Consider the following 22,461-nt stretch of genomic DNA (forward strand, 5'->3'; position numbering starts at 1 on the left):
AGGGATCTAAATTATACATGGAATATTCTGCACCTGGTTTGGTAGTTACAACAGAAACCGTACCGCGGGTGCCCTATGGAAATGGCCGATTTCATATGTTGCCTTTTAATATCATTTCTGAAACAACCAACTCATCTCCAAAGGTAAGATTGTCGTAGTATGGCTTGTGTTCCCTACACCCAAGAAACTTCACACATAGAGATTAGGACATTCTTGTTTTGCTCCTTGTTGTGGACCCCAGCAAGGGGAAGATTGTGAGGGAGAAACAGAAATTAAGAGCAAAGTAGACGCCCCGCTTCGGAGGAACACTCGGGCGAGGACTCAGCAAAGTGAAAGCCAGTGCAGTGCACCGTCTGGCAGATCTCAGGCGTTCCCCCAGTACTGCTAACTGTCAGGAAGGCTGAGGGTGCCAAGGGAGCCTGCAAGAAATAGGCCTCCTTTTCCAGCCAGGTTCTGAGCAATTTCAGAAACAGAAGAGTTGTCAAGACGGAAGCCAAACACCACCGTTTATTACCCACAGAAGCTAAGCAAGGGGATAAGGCTGAGGTGGGCGTCCCGTGGACCAGCGGGCTGAAGCCCCAGGATAGGAAGGCTTCTTACCTCACTGGATCCCAGGCTGTCAGGAAAGGACTGCAGATGGAGGAATACAGGACCTCAACTGCTCCCTAAAAAAGGAAGGGGCACTCCCAAGAGAAAGAGCAAAGGTACCGCTGTGCTCAGCATACTTAGTACTCTCTCCGCACCTGCCACCTGCCCAGCAGACAGGTCCACTCCACCTCCCCAGGGGTGGGTGTGAGAAGACAGAGAACAGAGGCCGAAAGGGTGGTGTGGACAGGAAACAACATTCTTCATGGAATCCAAGACTGAGAAAATGCTTTTCCTCTAAAAAGAAGGTGGAATTGGAGTCCCGAAAAGGCAACTGAAAGTGATTTGCTCCCGCCCAGTATGATATGATTTTTTTTGTCTCTCTCATATAATTTTATCTTAAAATTTCATAAGGTTTTTCATTTTGTTTCATAAGAAGTCATGGAAAAGGTTTTGGCAAAATCATCTGTGAAATTTTATATGAGAGATCATTTGAATTCTTCCCTTCGAGTTTTGAGTAAGTTATGTGTCTCAATTTCTTCATTTGAAAAACAGGGATAACTGACAGTCCTTACTGAGTAGGACATTAGAATAGACAGGTCAGATGAAAGGCTCTGGCAGGCAATAAGCACTCAATTTGTTATGCAAATTTATGTCAGTGATTATATTCCAGAAAGATCTCGGTCTTTATGTGATGGGTCTCTTGCCTGCTGGTCCCCACTGAGGAGCCTGCAGTTTGTGTTCTCCAGCAAGAGCAGCTTTGTTTTCACCTCTCAGCTGAACACTCTTCTCTGCCTGCCGCGCGCCATCCCCTGCTCCTTCAAGCACACCTCGGTCCACATCTGCTGGAAGCCTGGGATGCAAGGTGCTGGGGGTGGAGGTGGAGAGGAGGAGAGAGATGCAGAGAAGATCCCCTGAGAGCTCTTAATCTGGCAAGAATGAACAAACCTGAAAATGATATACAATTTATTCCTAAGGATAAGTGCCTCAGAAACACAACACTCGCAGGGATTGATAAGGTCTAAGACATAGATAGTTCAAGAATGTGATGGATAAATTCATGGATAATAATAATAATAGCTAACATTTATTGTACAGTTATCACAGTATTAAGGACTTGACTTATATTATCTCATTTAAAAATGACAGATGCTCATGAAGCTGGGATAAAAGGAGTGCATCTAATGTTGAGTTCTCTAGGAAACAGACTCTTAGGCAGGGACTTGTGACCAGGAAGCTCACTATGGAGAAGTTGCAGAAACACCACCTGTGAGGAATGAAGGACCCAGGACTGCTCAAGGGGAGAAGCACAGACCCAAGGCAGTCCCTGGAGTCTCGGCTGGCCCCACAGGGGGCTGCGAAGCCAGCACGGCCCTCGTGGTATCCCCAGTGCAGACAAGGGGCCAGACTTCAGTCCCTGAGATATCCAGTCACTGGGAACAGGCTGCTCCTGAGGAGGGGGCAGGACTTGAGTGAGGCAGCACCCTTCAGCAGAGGGCAACCCCCAGGGGAAGACAACTGTGAGCTGTGAGCAGCAGTGTTGTGGGAAATTGGGGGCCGAGTGCCTCAGTCCTCGAGTAGGGATCTGGTGGCACACCACAGTGTCCACTCTATGGAGAGAGGAATCAAAGGAAGCTAAATTTATTGAGCCGCTCTTATACTCCAGGCAGCCTGTTGGGTATAAAACCATCAGTCACTTATGCCAACTTCCAGAGAGATTTCAAGATCCCCTCCTTCCTCTAACCCAGAGGTTCTCACTGGGAGTAATTGGGGCCCCCAACTCCCCCCAACCCCCCGCTCCAGAGGACATTGCCAGGGCAATGCCTGGAGATGTTTGCTTGTCACAACTGAGAGTAAGGTGCCACTGGCACAGGTAGAGGCTAGAGATGCTGCAAAACATGCCACAGTGCACAGAACCACCCCCACAACAAAGAATTACCCAGCCCCAAGTGTCCCCAGTGCTGGGGCTGAGACACTCTGCTGTGACCCATGGAAGGAGGACACACACTGGGCTAAAGGATCTGCAGTTTTCAGCCATGTGCCTCATTTTCTTGGCTTTTTCCTCTCCTGGTTCTTCCAGCATCTCTAAGCCTCTTGAATTTTCTGAATGGTGGATGTGATTCCTTGCCTTGCTTTATCTTTGTACCTCTTCTTGCCATCAGAGGGGTAGGACTCTGAAGGCCCAAATGAGGTAGGTAAGGAGAAGGGGGCTCAGGGAGCTGCATTTACTCTGGATCTTCGGGCAGAGAAGAAATGACTCTCTCAGCTCTCAGCTTACCAGGGTATAACTTCACTTGGTTATGATAATAAACAATGTGCATATTCCTGGAATGCCTCCTCTGCAGATCTTCAACAAACTCTTCCAGTCAATAGGGAATTCAGGATCCCAACCATCTCTATCTTTTCCATCAGAAGAATAACTAAGAACAGTCATTACTGTCACCATGTTACAGACGAAAAAACTGGGTCCTAGAAAGGTTAAGTAACCTGCCATGGTCGAACAGTCAGTCCATGATGCAAGGCTGAGATGTATAACCAGATTTGTGTAGTTACACAAAACCCATGCTCATTTGTTTGAGAGACACACGTACTCTGAAATTTATCAGAAGGGACATGCATGTTTTCCTTTATGTCCCTTGCAAACTGGGCTGAACAAACCTTGGGCTGGACCCCGTCTCATAAGCTTTCTGTTGTTTTCTTATTTGAAGTGTAAGAGCTCTGAGCTTTCCTATTTCTAAGGGAAGGCAGGAAATGAAAGGCAGGATGGGTGATTTATATAAAGTGATCATGTGAGCCCATCTCCTTGCAGCCATGAGTTTAGTCTGCAATAAAAATAACTGGTCTGACACCCTCCACTTCCTGAATATCCAGAAGGCCTAACTGCTTAGACCCTCAGACATAAAGCTCTCTCTTCATGGACCTGTCAATTTCTTAAAGTGAGCAGTTTTTCATAACACTCCATAAAACTGAAAAAAAATAAAATTAAAAAAGAACATAGCATTTAACATGAAAATACGGGTATTATTTATTGAGCGTGAGCTAAAAGAAGCAGAAAAAGGAACGGATAGAGGAACAATGGCTGATGATGGAAAATAGACAACTGCCTAGGAAGAGGATTCATTACCTATGAAACAGGGCCCTTATTTTTAGCAACTTAAAAAAAACAAAAGACAGTCATTAAGTATTAACTTAAAAGTAAAAAGCTTTATGTTCTTCTAATAACAATCTAGTATCCTTGTTACAACAGATTTACTAACCTCAATTTAGACCCTCAGAGATCAGATTCATGTTCCATAAAACATATAGGGCAATACATTACTGAGCAAATATAAAGTAATAGATTACATAAATATCTACGCCCCATTAAATTTTCAGTTATAAACTATGTTCCTTTCTTGAGCCATTTTAATTCATGAAATTATTTACAAGTTTACAGACACCAAGGAACAAACTGGATATACTGTGTTATGCAAATGTTTTTCCAAATATGGAAGTCATAAAAATAGAGTACATCTAGTGATCAACATGTAATTATAAAGAATATTTCAAGGTTTCATTAATGGCAGCTGTTTACATGATATTTGGAAGTTTTCAATGATTTTTATTAATCCTTTATAAATGTAGCTAATTTACATTTATGACATTAAAGGTCATCCTCCTTTACATTGGTCTGTTATCATATGCACCAAGTTTTAAGTCTGTTCAAATATAATGTCGAGATTTATCAGACAAACTGAGAATTCAGAAGCTAACCTCAATATGATGGGTTTAGATATTTTTTTAGAGATAGCATAACATAATGAACAAGCACCAGAGTTCAAGTCAGTAGAGATGGGTTAGGGTTTCACTCTACCACATCAAGCTGTGTGACCTTGGACAGGTTGCTGAACCTTGCTGTCTTGTTTCTTATTTAGAAATGGATGTATTAATCTCTGCCCTACCAACTTCTCAGGGTTGTTATGAGGACACTTGAGCTAGTTATATGAAAACATCTTGTCCATTGAATGAAAGTAAACAAGAATATCATCATGAGAAATATAATTATACGTTTGGAGAACATTCTGTTGACAAAGACACAGTGATCAAGTGCAGACATATTCTCCAGCGAGAAGGTATATTGGTTCCACACGCCTAGGGCTATCATGAGGTTATGAAAACGTTTTGAATACTGTAAAGTACTATCAAAATGGTGTATAATAGTAACAACAGCAAGAACAATATAGCAAGGGATCATTACTAAATCATGAAAGTAGAAAAATTATACAGGGCATCCAGTCAAACTTGAATGTCAGATAAACAATTTTTTTTTTTACCATAAGCATGCCCCAAATATTGCACAGGTATACTTACACTAAAAATTATTCATTGTTGACCTGACATTCAAATTTAATTGGGCGTCCTGGTTTGGTGCTGTTTGGTAGTGAAAAGGGGCTCTAAATCTGGCATCTTAAAGTAGAAGGCCTTGAGAATTCTTTTTCACCTTTCCCCAAGCATGACAAACCATCTTGATCACTGAGAATATTCACTTCTTGCTTCAACCCTTGTTTTGTTTAGCTCAAATATGAAGTATGCTCTCTCTTGAGACACTCCTTCTAGGTCTCCTGGCACCTGCACTACTGCAAACCAGTAGAACATTATTATTCCCTGATAGATGCATTGAGAAATTTTCTTCCCAACTAAATGCTGAATTAACTGAAGAAAGAGTTATTCAGTTTGAGCGCCCAGTGCCTGGTTCAATGCCTGGCACGTAGTAGGTGGCCAGAAATGTTTTGCAAATGGAAGACTGCAGCTTTCTTATCACTCCATGCTCTCAATATGGGGCATTTTGCTCATGTCCGCTGCTTAAGCCATCAAGAGGATTGCAGAAGTCAGCAATCCATGTCTCCAATCTGGCCTTCACTCATCTCCAGATCATTTTTTACAAGAAATTACTGCCTGTTTCCACCTAGGTTCCTGTGAGCATCTCAAATGCAACATTTCCAAGGCTGAACACATCTCCTTCCCCTTACAAGTACTTATCTTTTGGTGCCATATCCTATATTCCAGGCCAGAAAACCAGAGTCCTTGACTACTTTCTTTTCCTCACTTCCTTCATCACTGTCCTTTTGTCAAAAATTTTTGAGGAGTTTTTGAAGGGAAAGTTCTGATTCAGCTGGCTTGGCCTGTGGCTCAGAAATGGGTATTTTTTTTTTTTTTTTTGAGAGGGCATCTCTCATATTTATTGATCAAATGGTTGTTAACAACAATAAAATTCAGTATAGGGGGGTCAACGCTCAATGTACAATCATTAATCCATCTCAAGCCTAATTCTCGTCAGTCTCCAACCTTCTGAAGCATAACGAACAAGTTCTTACATGGTGAACGAATTCTTACATAGTGAATAAATTCTTACATGGTGAACAGTACAAGGGCAGTCATCACAGAAACTTTCGGTTTTGATCATGCAATATGACCTATAAACAATCAGGTCAAATATGAATATTCGTTTGATTTTTGTACTTGATTTATATGTTGATCCCACATTTCTCCTATTATTATTATTATTATTTTTATTTTTAATAAAATGCTGAAGTGGTAGGTAGATGCAAGATAAAGGTAGAAAACATAGTTTAGTGCTGTAAGAAGGCAAATGTAGATGATCAGATGATCAGGTGTGTGCCTATGGACTAAGTATTAATCCAGGCTAGACAAGGGCAGCAAGACATCCACGGATGCAGAAGATTTCTCTCAAAGCAGGGGGGGTGAGGTTCTGAGCCTCACCTCTGTTCATCCCCAATTTCTCACCTGATGGCCCCCCTGCGACTGTGCCTGTCTTAGGTTGTTCCTCCCTTGAGGAATCTTACCCGTCTCTGGCTAACCAGTCATCTTCCGGGGCCATACAGGGAAATGTAAAGTCGGTAAGTGAGAGAGAAGCCATATTGTTTGCAAAGGTTAGCTTTTTACTTCTTTGCAGATTTATGCCCTGTGGCTTCTATGCCCAGCACTTGTCTCGAGGTATCTTTACCACCTGGAGGAATTATGATACTCGGTAAATTCGATATGAGGCACGAATTCTATTTAAGGGTTGTAATTAGGAAGGAAGAAGAAAAGCTATAGATGTAGCATATGAAGGAAACATGGGAGGATTGATTATTTCTTTGACATATCTTCTTGTAGAGTACCTTAAGCATGTATAGGTTTTAAACTACGAACTAATTTGCACACACATATTAACATAATAGGAATATGGTGACATAAACAAAGCAAATCTATAATTACCATCCATCTCCAGTGAAGCCAAGAAAACCATTTAGGCACCCTAGGCATTTGTGAAAATTTATCTATGATATGATGGATATTGTCCAACTGTACTTGAACCATCAGACAAATTAAAGCAGCCCGTTTCTGGGATCTGTTCACATCCCATATGTTCTTTTAACCATAGATAGTCTATAGTCATGAGATTTTGGGGTGCTACACCTTGCACCCCTCCCAACTCCTGGTTGAGTTCCAACAGTACAGATCCGGTCAAATTCGTCGTCTCACTGTATGCACATGCCAGCCTAGACATCTCCCTCCTCATTCCAGTGGCAAGTCCAGGAGACGGTGGGCTGGATGCAGCCACAACCGCAGCATCGCCCGGACCCCTGTGGAGGCTTTTTGATGCTCATCAGGAATGGGTATTTTTTAAAACCACTCCATTTGATTCAGTGGTGTTTGAGTGCCAGTGTCCTATAGAATGTCAACAGAAGACCTAGAAACAGCCGTCTCCATAGGCTTACTAATTCCTTCTGAAACATCAAGGTATCCCCAGCTGTTTTATATTCATAATTTTGAAAGCCTTTTTAACTTTTGACCTGAAATACTATTTTTATTTGCATATCGGGGTTTCTAGTGTTCTTTGCATTCTTAGGTACAATTTGGGGTAACTTGCCCCCAATATACATACTTCAAGAATGTATTTCTCATTTTAACAATGAAAATTGAAAAAAAATTAATATAAAAAGTCATGTTAAGAGTAACACTTGTTTGGTAAAGTATTCATTTTAGTACAAGTCTTCTCACCTAGATTCTAAAAGCAACCATGAATTAAAAACAAAAGGAGTAAGGAAAATAAAGATTTTGGATTATTTGTAGTTATTCGTATACACACACAACTATATACCTACACACACACACACACACACACACACACACACATATATATATATGTATATATATAAGCACATACAAATATTAGAGTAATTTTTCAGCTAAGGATTTATAGATGACCTGACTTCCACACTCTTTCCTGGACTACACTAAAACCCAGAAGGAAGCTTAATTGTAGGTATTCAAAAACACTCCCAATTTGCTATCCGTCTAGACAGCAAACCATTTACCTCCCCCATCCTGCAACCTCTCAAACAGAAATGATAACTCTGAGAAAGTCTTACAATCAGTGAAAAAAAAAATGTTTTTCAAAACTTTTAAAATAAATGGTTTGCCCAGGGGTAAGACCTTTTATACCATTTTAGCCAAGAGCAAATTTCCCTAGACAAATTGGCTGGCTGCTGCTTGAATTCTCAGCTGAAACGGAGGCACTCCTATTATTGATATTATCTGCCCATGTCTTTTTTTTTTTAATTCACATACTTTGTTTCGCTGGAAGAAAATTGGATTATATTAGGTTGTGTACAACACAGAGCTTCAAAACATTCACCCTGTCAAAATAATTTCTTAATTAGTCATATGACATGCTTTCTTGAGAAAGAACTTGTCAGGAAAATATCCTGCAGTGGGGAGCTTAAGTTAGATTCATTCTCAGGATTTTAATAAGACTACATTTTGCCTCCTATATGGAGGGGGAAGAAAATAATTGACAAATTCTTTGCTTCCTTGGAAACCCACTTCAGGAAAAAAAAAAGTTTGAGCTACTTTTTATAAAGAAATTCCTTACATTTTTGTTAGGAAAATAAAAAATGCATTAGGTTATTACACATTGGGTTGGTGACAAAACTTTAAGAAAATAAGGTATTGAAAGAAAAAAAACCTTCCCTTCTCAAAAATATTATCTATCCATGAGTTGGTGTTAAAACGAATTGATCAAATACAAGGATACAATTAAAGAGCACACGGTGCTGCACCTAAAACTGATGAACAAATACCACTCAATCTACAAGTATTTCAAAGATACTGCTTTATTCACATCAAGCTTAATCAAACTGGTTCGAGCTTAAAAAATTGAATATTTGGATTTTCAACCTTGTTTAGTCATGACATTGCTTAGTGATAATAAGAAAACCAATGAACTTTTCTAGACCTCCTTTCATTCATCTGTAAAATGGATATAGCAAGTACACCCTGATACATGGGGTTATTATGAGGAGTAAATGTCATGATTGTGGCCACACTTTGAAAGCTGAAAAGTAGCCTATATTGGCAGCCATTCAACCTACTAAGTGTCTACTCTAGATCAGGCATTATTTTAGATGTTTATATTTAATTCTCCTACATGGACTATGAGCAAGGAATTCTTCCTCACTTAAAAGTTTGGCTAAGAAAGAGGATTAAAGATGGCGGCATGAGAGGTGAGACAGAGGCTTCCTACTAAAACTGCATATAATATGAAAATATAATTCATACAACTAATCCTGAAAGAGCACCAGGAAAGATGACTGCATCAGACTGGAGAAAAGAGCAGACCTCACAGAACAGGGTAACATACCAAAGCTGTGGCCCAGCAGCACCCAAGCCCTTCCCCCACCCCAGCTCACTTGCTGGAGGAAGAGAAACGGAGCAGGGAGGGAGTGGAAGCCTGGGACTGCTGAATACCTAGCTCCGGAGATCTGCTCTGGGAGCACAAACCTATGTTTCAAGGTGCTTTCATGGTACTCTCATAACTAGGGGATTGGAAAGCTAAGACAGGCAGAATTCCTGGAGAGACTGAGATTCCAGCCACTAGTGGAAGGCAGGGGTCCATATCTGGCTGCTCTGGGACAAAAGAAAGGCGGTCAGTCTGAGAGACTTCCTAACAGAAGCCCTTAGCAAGAGGGCTGCTAAAGGGGCAGGAAGTGCACAGAGCTTACTGCTCAGGAGAAAGGACACATAGACAAAATTGTTCAGGTACACTCAGCCCAGCAGGTTGGGAGTTTTCACAACTTCCAGGTGCTCCAGCTCCCTGGCTGGCAACACAGCTCCAAGGACCCCCTCTGTGATATGCAGCCTACTGCACCTTTCTCCTGGCCAGCTCCACTTGGCTCACAAACTTGGAAACTGCTCCTTGGTATTAGGCCAGCCAGAGGGAAGATCTGTCTACAGCTACACAAAGCATCAAGGCTTCTACCTGTGTGCTCGGCCCACTGGTTCAGGCAGAGGAGACAGGCATAGCAGCCGGGAAGCAAAACACAGCTCTTTCCTCCCCCTAGGCATCAATACCACTCCCCTGTGACCCTGACATTGCTTCAGGGGCTGAGCAGTTCCAGAGAGTAGAGTGTCTGGACACTAGAGGGGGCCATATACAAACATGAAACGCCAAAGGAACCTGCTCCAGAGTAAAATTAATATAACTCCTGAGGAAGATGACATGAACCTCAGGACTCTTCCTGAAAGGGAGTTCAAAATAAAAATTATTAACATGCTAATGGAGGTACAGAAAGATATTCAAGAACTCAGGAATGAATTCCGGTCAGAGATCCAATTGTTGAAGAGCACAATGGAGGGAATTAAAAGCAGATTGGATAGAGTGGAGGAGATGATAAGTGAAATAGAAACTAGAGAAGAGGAATACAAAGAAGCTGAGGCACAGAGAGAAAAAAGGATCTCTAAGAATGAAAGAATATTGAGAGAACTGTGTGACTAATCCAAATGGAACAATATTCCCATTATAGGGGTACCAGAAGAAGAAGAAGAGAGAGAAAGGGATAGACATTGTCTTTGAGGAGGTAATTGTTGAGAACTTCCCCAGTCTGGGGAAGGAGATACTCTCTCAGGCCATGGAGATCCACAAATCTCCCAACACAAGGGACCCAAGAAAGACAACACCAAGACATATAGTAATTAAAATGGCAAAGATCAAGGATAAGGACAGACTATTAAAAGCAGCCAGAGAGAGAAATAAGATCACATACAAAGGAAAGCCCATCAGGCTAACATAAGACTTCTCAGCAGAAACCTTACAGACCAGAAGGGAGTGGCATGATGTATTTAATGCAATGAAGCAGAAGGGCCTGGAACCAAGATTACTTTATCTGGCAAGATTATCATTTAAATTTGAAGGAGGGATTAAACAATTTCCAGATAAGCAAAAGCTGAGAGAATTTACCTCCCACAAACCATCTCTACAGTCTATTTTGCACGGACTGCTATAGATGGAAGTGTTCCTAAGGTTAAATAGTTGTCACCAGAGGTAATAAAACCACAGTAAAGAAAGTAGAAGAGCTAATTACTAAGCAAATGCAAAATTAAATTAACTATCCCCAAAGTCAATTAAGGGATAGACAAAGAGTACAGACTAAGAGTATAAAGAATGGAGGAGGAAGAAAAAAGAGGAGAAAAAGAAAAGAACCCTTAGATTGTGTTTGTAATAGCATAATAAGTGAGTTAAGTTAGACTCTCAGATAGTAAGGAAGTTAACCTTGAACCTTTGGTGACCATGAATTTAAAGTCTGCAATAGCAATAAGTACATACTATCTGTATGTAAATGGATTGAATGCACCAAAAGACATAGAGTCAATGAATGGATAAAAAAACAAGACCCAACTATATGCTGCCTACAAGAGACTCACTTTAAATCTAAAGACATACACAGCCTAAAAGTGAAGGAATGGAAAAAGGTATTTCATGCAACTAATAGAGAGAAAAAAGCAGGAGTTGCAGTACTTGTATCAGACAAAAAAGACTTCAAAACAAAGAAAGTCATAAGAGACAAAGAAGGACATTACATAATGATAAAGGGGTCAATCCAGCAAGAAGATATTAGCATTGTAAATATCTATGTTCCCAAAACAGGAGCACCTACATATGTGAAACAAATACTAACTGAATTAAAAGGGGAAATAAAATGCAATGCATTCATTCTAGGGGACTTCAACACTCCACTCACTCTGAAGGACAAATCAACCAGACAGAAAATAAGTAAGGACACAGAGGCACTGAACAACACATTAGAACACATGGACCTAATATACATCTACAGAACTCTACACCCAAAAGCAGCAGAATACACATTCTTCTCAAGTGCACATGGAACATTTTTAAGAATAGATCATATACCAGGCCACAAAAAGAGGCTCAGTAAATTCAAAACGATTGAAATTGTACCAACCAGTTTCTTAGACCAAAAAGGTATGAAACTAGAAAAAAAATATGCAAAGAAAATGAAAAATCCCAAAAACACATGGAAGCTTCACAACATGCCCCTAAATAACCAATGAATCAATGACCAAATAAAAACAGAGATAAAGCAATATATGGAGACAAACAACAAGAATTCAACACTGCAAAATCTGTGGGATGCAGCAAAGGCCGTGCTGAGAGGAAAGTATATTGTAATACAGACCTACCTCAGGAAAGAAGAACAATCTCATATAAGCAGTCTAAACTCACAATGAATGAAACTAGAAAAAGAAGAACAAATGAGGCCCAAGTCAGTAGAAGGAGGGACATAATAAAGATTAGAGCAGAAATAATAAAATTGAGAAGAATAAAACAATAGAAAGAATCAATAAAAGCAAGAGCTGATTCTTCAAGGAAATAAACAAAATAGATAAACCCCTAGCCAGACTTATCAAGAAAAAAAGAGAGTCTACACACATAAACAGAATCAGAAATGAGAAAGGAAAAATCATGACGGACACCACAGAAATACAAAGAATTATTAGAGAATACTATGAAAAATTATATGCCAACAAACTGGATAACCTAGAAGAAATGGACAAGTTTCTAGAAAAATATGACCTTCCAAGGCTGACCAAGGAAGAAACAGAAAATGTGAACAGACCAATTACCAGCAATGAAATTGAACTGGTAATCAAAATACTACCTAAGAACAAAACTCTTGAATCAGATGGCTTCACCGCTGAATTTTATCAAACATTTAGTGAAGACCTAATACCCATTCTCCTTAAAGTTTTCCAAAAAATAGAAGAGGAGGGAATACTTCCAAACTCATTCTATGAGGCCAGCATCACTCTAATACCAAAACCAGGCAAAGACACCACAAAAAAAGAAAATTACAGACCAATATCCCTGATGAACATAGATGCAAAAATACTCTACAAAATATTAGCAAACCGAATTCAAAAATATATCAAAAAGATCATCCATTATGATCAAGTAGGATTTATTCCAGGGATACAAGGATGGTACAACATTCAAAAATTCATCAACATCATCCACCACATCAACAAAAAGAAGGACAAAAACCACGTGATCATCTCCATAGATGCTGAAAAAGCATTTGACAAAATTCAACATCCATTCATGATAAAAACTCTCAACAAAATGGGTATAGAGGGCAAGTACCTCAACATAATAAGGACCATATATGACAAACCCACAGCCAACATCATATGTAACAGTGAGAAGCTGAAAACTTTTCCTTTAAGATAGGGAACAAGACAAGGATGCCCACTCTCACTTTTATTCCACATAGTACTGGAGGTCCTAGCCATGGCAATTAGACAACACAAAGAAATAAAAGGCATCCAGATTGGCAAGGAAGAAGTTAAACTGTCCCTGTTTGCAGATGACATGATATTGTACATAAAGAAACCCTAAAGAATCCACTCCCAAACTACTAGATCTATTATCTGTATTCAGCAAAGTTGCAGGATACAAAATTAATACACAGAAATCTGTGGCATTCCTATACACTAAAAATGAACAAGCACAGAGAAAAATCAGGAAAACAATTCCATTCACAATGGCATCAAAAAGAATAAAATACCTAGGAATAAACCTAACCAAGGAAGTGAAAGACCTATACTCTAAAAACTACAAGACACTCATGAGAGAAATTAAAGAATATATCAATAAATGGAAACACATCCTATGCTCATGGATAGGAATAATTAATACTGTCAAAATGGCCATCCTGCCTAAAGTAATCTACAGATTCAATGCAATCTCTATCAAAATATGAACAGCGTTCTCCAATGAACTAGAGAAAATCATCCTAAAATTTATATGGAACCACAAAAGACTTTGAATAGCCAAAGCAATCCTGAAAAGGAAGAATAAAGCAGGAGGCATTATGCTCCCCAACTTCAAGCTCTACTATAAAGCCACAGTAATCAAGACAATTTGGTACTGGCACAAGAAAAGACCCACAGACCAATGGAACAGACTAGAGAGCCCTGATATAAACCCAACCATACATGGTCAATTAATATATGATAAAGGAGCCATGTTCATTCAAAGGGGAAATGACAGCCTCTTCAATGGCTGGTGTTGGCAAAACTGGATAGCTACATGCAAGAGAATATAACTGGATTATTGTTTGACCCCATACATAAAAGTAAACTTGAAATGGATTAAAGACTTGAATGTAAGTCATGAAACCATAAAACTCTTAGAAGACAACATAGGCAAAAATCTTCTGAAATTAAGCATGAGCAAATTCTTCCTGAACGCATCTCCTCAAGCAAGGGAAACAAAAGCAAAAATGAACTCATGGGACTACATCAAACTAAAAAGTCTCTGTACAGCAAAGGACACCATCAGCAGAACTAAAAGGCATCCTACAGTATGGGACAATGTATTTGTAAATGACATATCTGACAAGGGGTTAACATCCAAAATATATAAAGGACTTACACACCTCAACACCCAAACAGCAAATAACCTGATTAACAAATGGGCAGGGGATATGAAGAGATAGTTCTCCAAAGAAGAAATTCAGATGGCAAACAGACACATGAAAAGATGCTCCACATCACTAATCATCAGGGAAATGTATATTAAAACCACAGTGAGATATCACCTCACACCAGTAAGGATGACCAGCATCGAAAAAATTAATAACAACAAATGCTGGCGATGATGCAGAGAAAGGGGAACCTTCCTACACTGCTGGTGGGAATGTAAGCCAGTTCAACCATTGTGGAAAACAATATGGTGGTTCCTCAAAAAATTAAAAATAGAAATACCATTTGATCCAGGAATCCCACTCCTTCAAATTTACCCAAAGAATACAACTTCTCAGATTCAAAAATATATATGCACCCCTATGATTATAGCAGCACTTTTTACAATAGCCAAGATATGGAAGCAACCTAGGTGTCCATCAGTGGATGAATGGATAAAGAAGATGTGGTATATATATACAATGCAATACTATTCAGCCATAAGAAAGAAACAAATCCTACCATTTGCAACAACATGGATGGAGCTGGAGGATGTTATGTTCAGTGAAATAAGTCAGGTGGAGAAAGACAAATGCCAAATGATTTTCCTCATTTGTGAAGTATAGCAATGAAGCAAAACTGAAGGAACAAAATGGCAGCAGACTCAGAGACTCCAAGAAGGAACTAGTGGTTACCAAAGGGGAGGGGTGTGGGAGGGTTGGTGGGGAGGGAGGGAGAAGGGGATTGAGGGGTATTATGTTTAGTACACATGGTGTGGTGGATCACGGGGGGAACAGTGTAGCACAGAGAAGGCACATAGTGGATCTGTGGCATCCTGCTGCACTGATGGACAGTGACTGCATTGGGGTATCCGTGGGGACTTGATAATATGGGTAAATGTAGTAACTACATTGTTTTTTCATATGAAACCTTCATAAGAGTGTATATCAATCATACCTTAATAAAAAAATGTTTTTAAAAAGCTTGGCTAAATCAATGATCAAAGAGGTTAAACAACTTGCCTTGAATCAAACATCTAGGAAATAATAGAGCCAAGATTCAAACCTGTGTACATAGGACCATGCCTGCCACTACCCCTTTCTGCCCTTCCTCACTCCCTTTGTCTACTCTTACCCTCAAAAGTTACAGTGTGGGCTTTGGTAGAGGTCAGAGTAATGAGCCTGGGACTAAGCACTTGGCTATTACACAGCAAGGGTCTTGCTCCTGAAAAATTTGCCCTTGGAGCATTGCCAGTCACCAGCCTGAAGACCAAACTTGAGTGGATTCAGGCTTGGCTACTCAATTCTAATACAAAGGAATGCTGTAAAATGGAACCCTCAGGGTTTAGGCTCATGGTTTTCAAAGTCACATATGGCACAGTTAAAAAACAGGGGGTTCTTTCCCTCGTTACCATCCAGTGTGGTGGCCACATGGTAATGATATGTTCTGCTGCTTATCAATGCAAGTATTAATGAGCACCTGCTTTGTGCATGGAGCTCTGACAGACATCCAGAGGGAAACCAGAACTGTAGGTCATGACTCTTGTCCTCAGAGGGCAACAACACAAAAATAAACACATGAGAAAGAAAATAGCACTAAATGATTAAACTGTTCAAGAGTCAAGAAGCCATCTAAGCGCAGACCATAAAGAGCTGTCATTCATGTGGTGCAGATAATAAAGTGTTGGAAGAAGTCACAGGAAGAAGATCTTTCAGACCATGAGGGTCAGGAAAGGCTTTCAGGTGGACATCAGATTAATCCTGTACGGCATTTTAGGTATTTTCACTTCCTCCTGCCTTAATCAAAGCATTCATTCTTCACTCCTTGCAATGTCTTCTAAAACATGTCATTGGTCAGAAATCCTTGCTATGTGTATAAAGGAGTTACGTGAGCACATCAGGGCTTGTGTATCATTAATGCCTACTTTGTTAAGGATCAGAGATCCAGACCATAAAGCATTAAGCACATCCTTGGGAACAGATGAGCAAGTGGAAAGAAGACTTCTGGGTGGGACAGAACAGCATATGCAGAAGCATAGAGGAAGATAAGGGTAACACGTGATTAAGAGACTGAAGGTCAAGATCATCTGGCAGGAAGAAGAGCTGGAGAAAGGAATGGCGAGAGGTGAAACTGGAATAATAAATTACAAGGCCTTGGTTAAGCAGTTGAAACTTTATCATATGGGCAACAGGGCATCACTCAAGTTAGGAGCTCAGCATGGTCAGAGGTAACTTTGCAAATGAATGTAGGCAAAGCATTCAGGAGACATTTGGTCCAGAACAGTAAAGGAAAACAGCTCAGGCGAGGGATACTGAGGGTCTGGACAATGGGTTTGGCTAAAGTGAGATTGTTAGAGAAGGGACTGGTGTAAATAACTGGCTTTGATGAATGACTGGCTACAGGAGAAGAGGGAAGAATAAGGAAGGCATCATTAATTCATTCAACAAGTATTTATTGAGGGCCCTCTATATGCCAGACACTGTTTCAGATGTCGGGGTGTGTCACTGAAAAAACACAAAGATCTTTGTCCTTATGGAGCCTCTGTTGGAGCAGGGATTCATAAACAACAAACATGATAAGTAAGCACATAATATGCTAAATGGTGATTAGTGCCAAGCAAGATGAGAGGAATTTGGAGTGCCAAGAATAGGATAGGGCAAGTTCCATGGAGAAGGTGGCATGTGAGCAAAGATCTGAAGTGAGGGCAACAGCCGTGCAGGTGGCTCCAAGCAGAGGGAACAGGCGGTGCAGAGGGCCCAGGATGGGAGCTGCCAGCACACTGCAGAAACATCAAGGAGACCAGGACATCTGAAGAAGAATGAGGGGGAGGGTAGAGGAGATGAAGACATCATGGTGGGAAGTGTAGCCACTCCAAGGATTTAGTTTTCATTGGGAGTGAGAGATCCACTGAAGGGTTTTGAGCAAAGGAGTGACAAGATCTGATTTATGTTTTAACAGGATTACTCCAGTTACTATATTGAGAAGAATCTGCGGGGGACAAGTGAAAAAAGGAGAAAGACCAGCTGGGAGATTTTAGCTAACTTAGTAAGTCAACGGAGAGGCAATGGATACTTGGATCAGAGTGGCAGCAGGGGAAGCAGTGGGAAGTGGAAGAATTCTAGATAGACTTTTTACAGTAGGGCTACCAGGATACACCCTGAATTGGATTTAGGGTATGAGAGAAAGAAAGGCCTTAGGGATGGATATATTAAAAGTGAGATGACTGAGTCTCCAACTGGAAATTTCCAGAAGGCAACTGAATACAAATGTCTAGAGTTTTGGAGAGGTTTGTCTGTAACGGAGATACACTTGGAAATTATTGGCACATATTTGGTATTTAAAGCCAAGACCAGATGAGGAAAAGAGTGAAGATAAAGAAAAGAGGACCAACAGCTGGGCCTTGAGATACTCCGACATTAAGAGGGGAGAAAGAGAAAAAGAGGAACCCGCAAAGGGGACTGAAATGGAGCACTGAAATTGGAAAACAAGTTAAAAAGCGTTCGGAGGGTGCGATCAGCTGTGTCTAAGGCACTGGCAGGCCGGGCGAGGTGAGTACTGAGGACCGATGACCGGCTCTATTCACATGGGGTCACGGATGTGTGCGCTGGTGCAGCCTTAGAGGCCTTCATCGGGAAGGCTATGGTGCCTGTTTTAAGCAAAGGGCAGGGACAATGTTAAGGAACTTGCTTTCAGACACTTTTGCTCAATGTTTTTTCTTATGTAGGAAGTATACTGAAATTCTCCACTTTGCCACTTCCTGAGGGTTGGCCAAAAGGTTAATCTCAAACAAGTGGAACCCCATGAGGGGACCCGAATGGCCCTTCCTGTCCCACCCCATAGCATTTAACTACATTAATTGGTTTGTCCATTGGTATCCAAAAGAACATATTATATATTTTGTTATAACCAAATTCCATTCTCTAAATAATGACTGAACCTAGGTCCCCAAATGAACTTGTAGGCCGTTGCTGGATGCCTAATCCAGTCATCAATTATAATCAAGTTGACATATTGATTGACAGCTGTCTGCCACTTTATCATCATCATGGGTTGTCAGGTATTCATTTATTTCACAAATATGTATCTATTGCCCATTCGGGGCAGTCTATTTGCTGGGCTCTGGAGGAACAACCATGGACAAGGCACAGATGTGGTCTGCAGCAGTACAGTTGAGTGGGGGTAGTGGGTTATGGTTAAACATTTGGTTCCCATTATTAAGATGGGGGACGTTCAGAGAATAATGGGAGCACCTTTGGAATATAGATTTGCACACACTGAGGAATAAGAAACATTAAAATGGCAAATATATAACCAATTTGCAAACTCCCATTCCATATTTTAAGTTCCCTCCTGAAAAGTAAATCCAAGTGATTCCATGAATTTGCAGGCATTCAATACTGCCCGGTGGCTCCCAACTTGGCCCCCGCAGAGAGAGAGCAAGAGCCTGAAGAGAGAGGTAGTCCGCTCCAAAATGGTAGGCGCAGGTTTACTGAGCAAGGGAACTTATTTATGTGGGGCTTGTCCTGGGTGGTCACAACATGAAGTAATCTTCTCACCTGCCTGCCAGAACCTTAGAAGTTTGTAGAGAGGCTTTAACTGAGTTCAATCATCCAGGTGGTCTCAACACCACCTCACTCCCCAAGGCTAGGACCCTGGAAGAGTTCCCACTGTGGGAATGAATGGTAGGGAGAATGTACATTCCAAGGACGGGGGAGGGGATGAGATATCTCCAGGTCCCCACGTTCAGTGCATGGGTCAACCAATGGTTATGTTCCCTTGATGACCTCCTCCAACACTACTACTGACCATGCTGACTTATGACTTCATTGGTAATTTATCTATTCATTTACTAAGCGTTAACTATGCACAGACACCACACGACCAGACTGGTGCCCTGGGAACACAAAGGTGAGGCAGGTGGAATTCCTGCCCTCGAGAAGCTCATCATTTCTACTCCTTTCTCCACAGGCCCATCTTCATACCCACTGGTTACTTACAGAATTTCCCCTTCTACTTTCTCTCATAGCCGCCTACAGGGGGAAAAATGGAAATAGGGGGAGAGAACAACGATCCCCTCTTGCCATCACTGCTGAACAAATCCTATTCACCCTCCACTGCCAGACAAAAGCCACCTCCTTAATGAAGGCTTTCCTAATAAACCCAAGATGACATTTACCTTGGTTAAGCCAAAGCTCCTTGTATGGGGGTTTCACATGACCTTTAAGGCACAGACTCTAAAATTACATGGTTTGTATATATTCATATATCCCCAACTAAAAGCCAAGTTCCTTGAGGGCAACTTTCTTATTCATTTTTCCACTTCTGATTTACTTTTACATCTGACAGAGACTTAATTCAAGGATTTATGCATTAGGTGGTTAATGAACATCCATTCAAAGAACAAATGAATGCACAAAAACATAACTTACTTTAGGCTTTGCAACTGCTGCTTCCTGTCTCATCCCCTTCATTTCTTTTTCAACACTAGTAAGTGCTGAGATTTTTTTTAAATATACTTTTTGTATATTCCTTATTTGTTTTTATGATGATAGAAGCAATATATTCATTGAGGAAAAAGGAAAATATAAAAGAATAAAAATTCCCATACTCCTAGGGTATACACAGTTTAAAACTTAGTGTACAAACATACCCCAGAGATATTGTGGGTTCCATTCCAGACCACTGGAGTGAGTCAAATGAATATTTCGGTTTCTCAGTACATATAAAAGTTATATTTACACTGTACTGTAGTCTATTAAGTATACAATACCATAATATGTAAAAAACACATTCACATTGCACATACCTTAATAAAAATTACTTCACCGGTAAAAAATGCTAACCATTGTCTGAGCTTTCAGTGAGTCACGGTCACTGACCATAGATCACAATAACAAGTATAATAATTTAAGTTTGAAATTTGCAAGAATTACTGAAATCTGACACACAGACTTAAAGTGAGGAACTTCCATCAATTAATTCCACAATCTACTGATGTGATAGTATCTCCTGGGACCCCAGTTGTTCTGTGAACTTGGGGTAGGGGCACCTTAAGGACTCTGAGGTATCTTCACTTCTGACATTGCTGTTTTTACCATTTAATTCCATTATGTAAGGAAAGGAAGTGGACTATTGTTGGGAATACTCAGAAATCTTGAGGCTATTAATAAATAACCTCCTCTCACAGATGAAAATACTGGGGCTCAGAAAAGCAGTGTCCCTGGCAAGTTTACATTTCAAACCACTCTTGTCTACCTTCAAGTCTGCTCATTCCTTGGTACTGGGATTCTCAGACAGAACCAGAACTAAGATAAGACCATTTCTAGCTACAGGTCACAGAAAAAGGTAGACGGGATCAACAATGCTGAATTTACTTCCGGCCCATCTGTGGTGATGTTTCCCCGCACTAGGATAAACGTTTGTTCAAGAGAACAAGTGAGGCACAGTCCTTTTAAAGGAGGTTAGATTCTCATGGAGAAGGGAGGCCTGTCTCAGAACACGACCACATGCTCTCCATGGTGACTTACCAGTCAAGAGCTAATAAGCATTGCAGGACAGGGCTAGTGCAAGCTGTCAAGGCCAGGTGGAAAAGGTAAAGCCAATGACTGGTGGGAAAGTCAGGAGGTTTGAAAGCCAGCAGAGAGCAGGTGGGGTGCTGAAGCCTGGCAGCATAGCAGGAGTCAAGGCAGGGGGCACAACCAGGTGTAGGAAGTCAGAACAGCAAACAGAAGACATAAAAGTCCCAACTCAACAAATGCAAGAGACGGACTTCTTGGTTCCCAAGTCAGTGAACAGCAGCCAAGTTGTATGCATCAGAGTCGAAACATTGCTTGGATCAAAGTGCTGGCATCCTTTGAAGAAGTCTGTGCTCCTGAGACCCCCACGCGCACTCGTCTTCAGGACATGACCTCCACATGACCCCCATTCCAGGACCTGCATCAGAGTATGATGGTAAGGCAGAGCTGGGCTGAATTTAGATCAGCCTCATCCTCAGACCCCTTAGGGTAGATACCCCTTCAGACTCTATATGATGACTTTAATAAGTCTATGTGGATAGGGTAGGGCAAAAATGGAAAATCTCATATTTTCTTAAAAAAGGGAGCTCATTGGTTAAATTCACTGAGTTAAAGTTTTCTAAATTCATTTTCAAGTGTATTTCCAAACCAAGGGGTCTGAAAACCAAGATATTCATCAACAAAGTAAGAGAAATAGATTTCTTTCTATACCAAGTAAAAGAAATAGCTAAGATTAGTTCAAATTTCATTTTTTAATTAAGTATTTTATTTTAATTAATTTAATTTATTTTTATTTTTTTATTGAAGTATACTTGATATACAATCTTATATTAGTTTCAAGTATATAACACAGTGGTTCATCAGTTACCCACATTATTAAATCCTCACCCCAAATAGTACAGTTACTATCTGTCAACATAACCATTGACTATATTCTTCATGCTGTACTACTGTCTCCATGACTAACTTAGATTATGATTAAGAATTTTTGTGCCCCTTTATCCCCCTCACCTTCCCCACCCACCCACCCCAACCCCTCCCACTAACCACCAGTCACTTCTCAGTGTCTATTAGTCTACTGCTATTTTTTTCCTTTTGTTTTGTTTTTGCATTCCACATGAAACCATATGGTATTTGTCTTTCTCCACCTGCTTATTTCACTGAGCATAATACCCTCTATGTTCATCCATGTTTTTGCAAATGGAAGGATTTTTCATGGCTGAATAATATTCCATTGTGTATATGTACCATCTCTCCTTTTTCTGTTCATCTATTGATGGACATTTTGGGTACATCCACATCTTAGCTATTGTAAATAATGTGTCAATAAACATAGGGGTGCATATATCTCTTGGAATCAGAGATTTTGGTTTCTTTGGCTAAATTCCCAGAGTGGAATTACTAGGTCAAATGTTATTTCTATTTTAGTTTTTTGAAGAACCTCCATATTGCTTTCCACAGTGGCTGTACCAATAGACATTCCCACCAACATTTGCAGGAGGGTTCCCTTTTCTCATCCTCACTAACACTTGTTATTTCTTATCTTTTGGATAGT

Source organism: Manis javanica, chromosome 8 (assembly GCF_040802235.1).
Source record: "Manis javanica isolate MJ-LG chromosome 8, MJ_LKY, whole genome shotgun sequence".
Classification (NCBI taxonomy): Eukaryota; Metazoa; Chordata; class Mammalia; order Pholidota; family Manidae; genus Manis; species Manis javanica.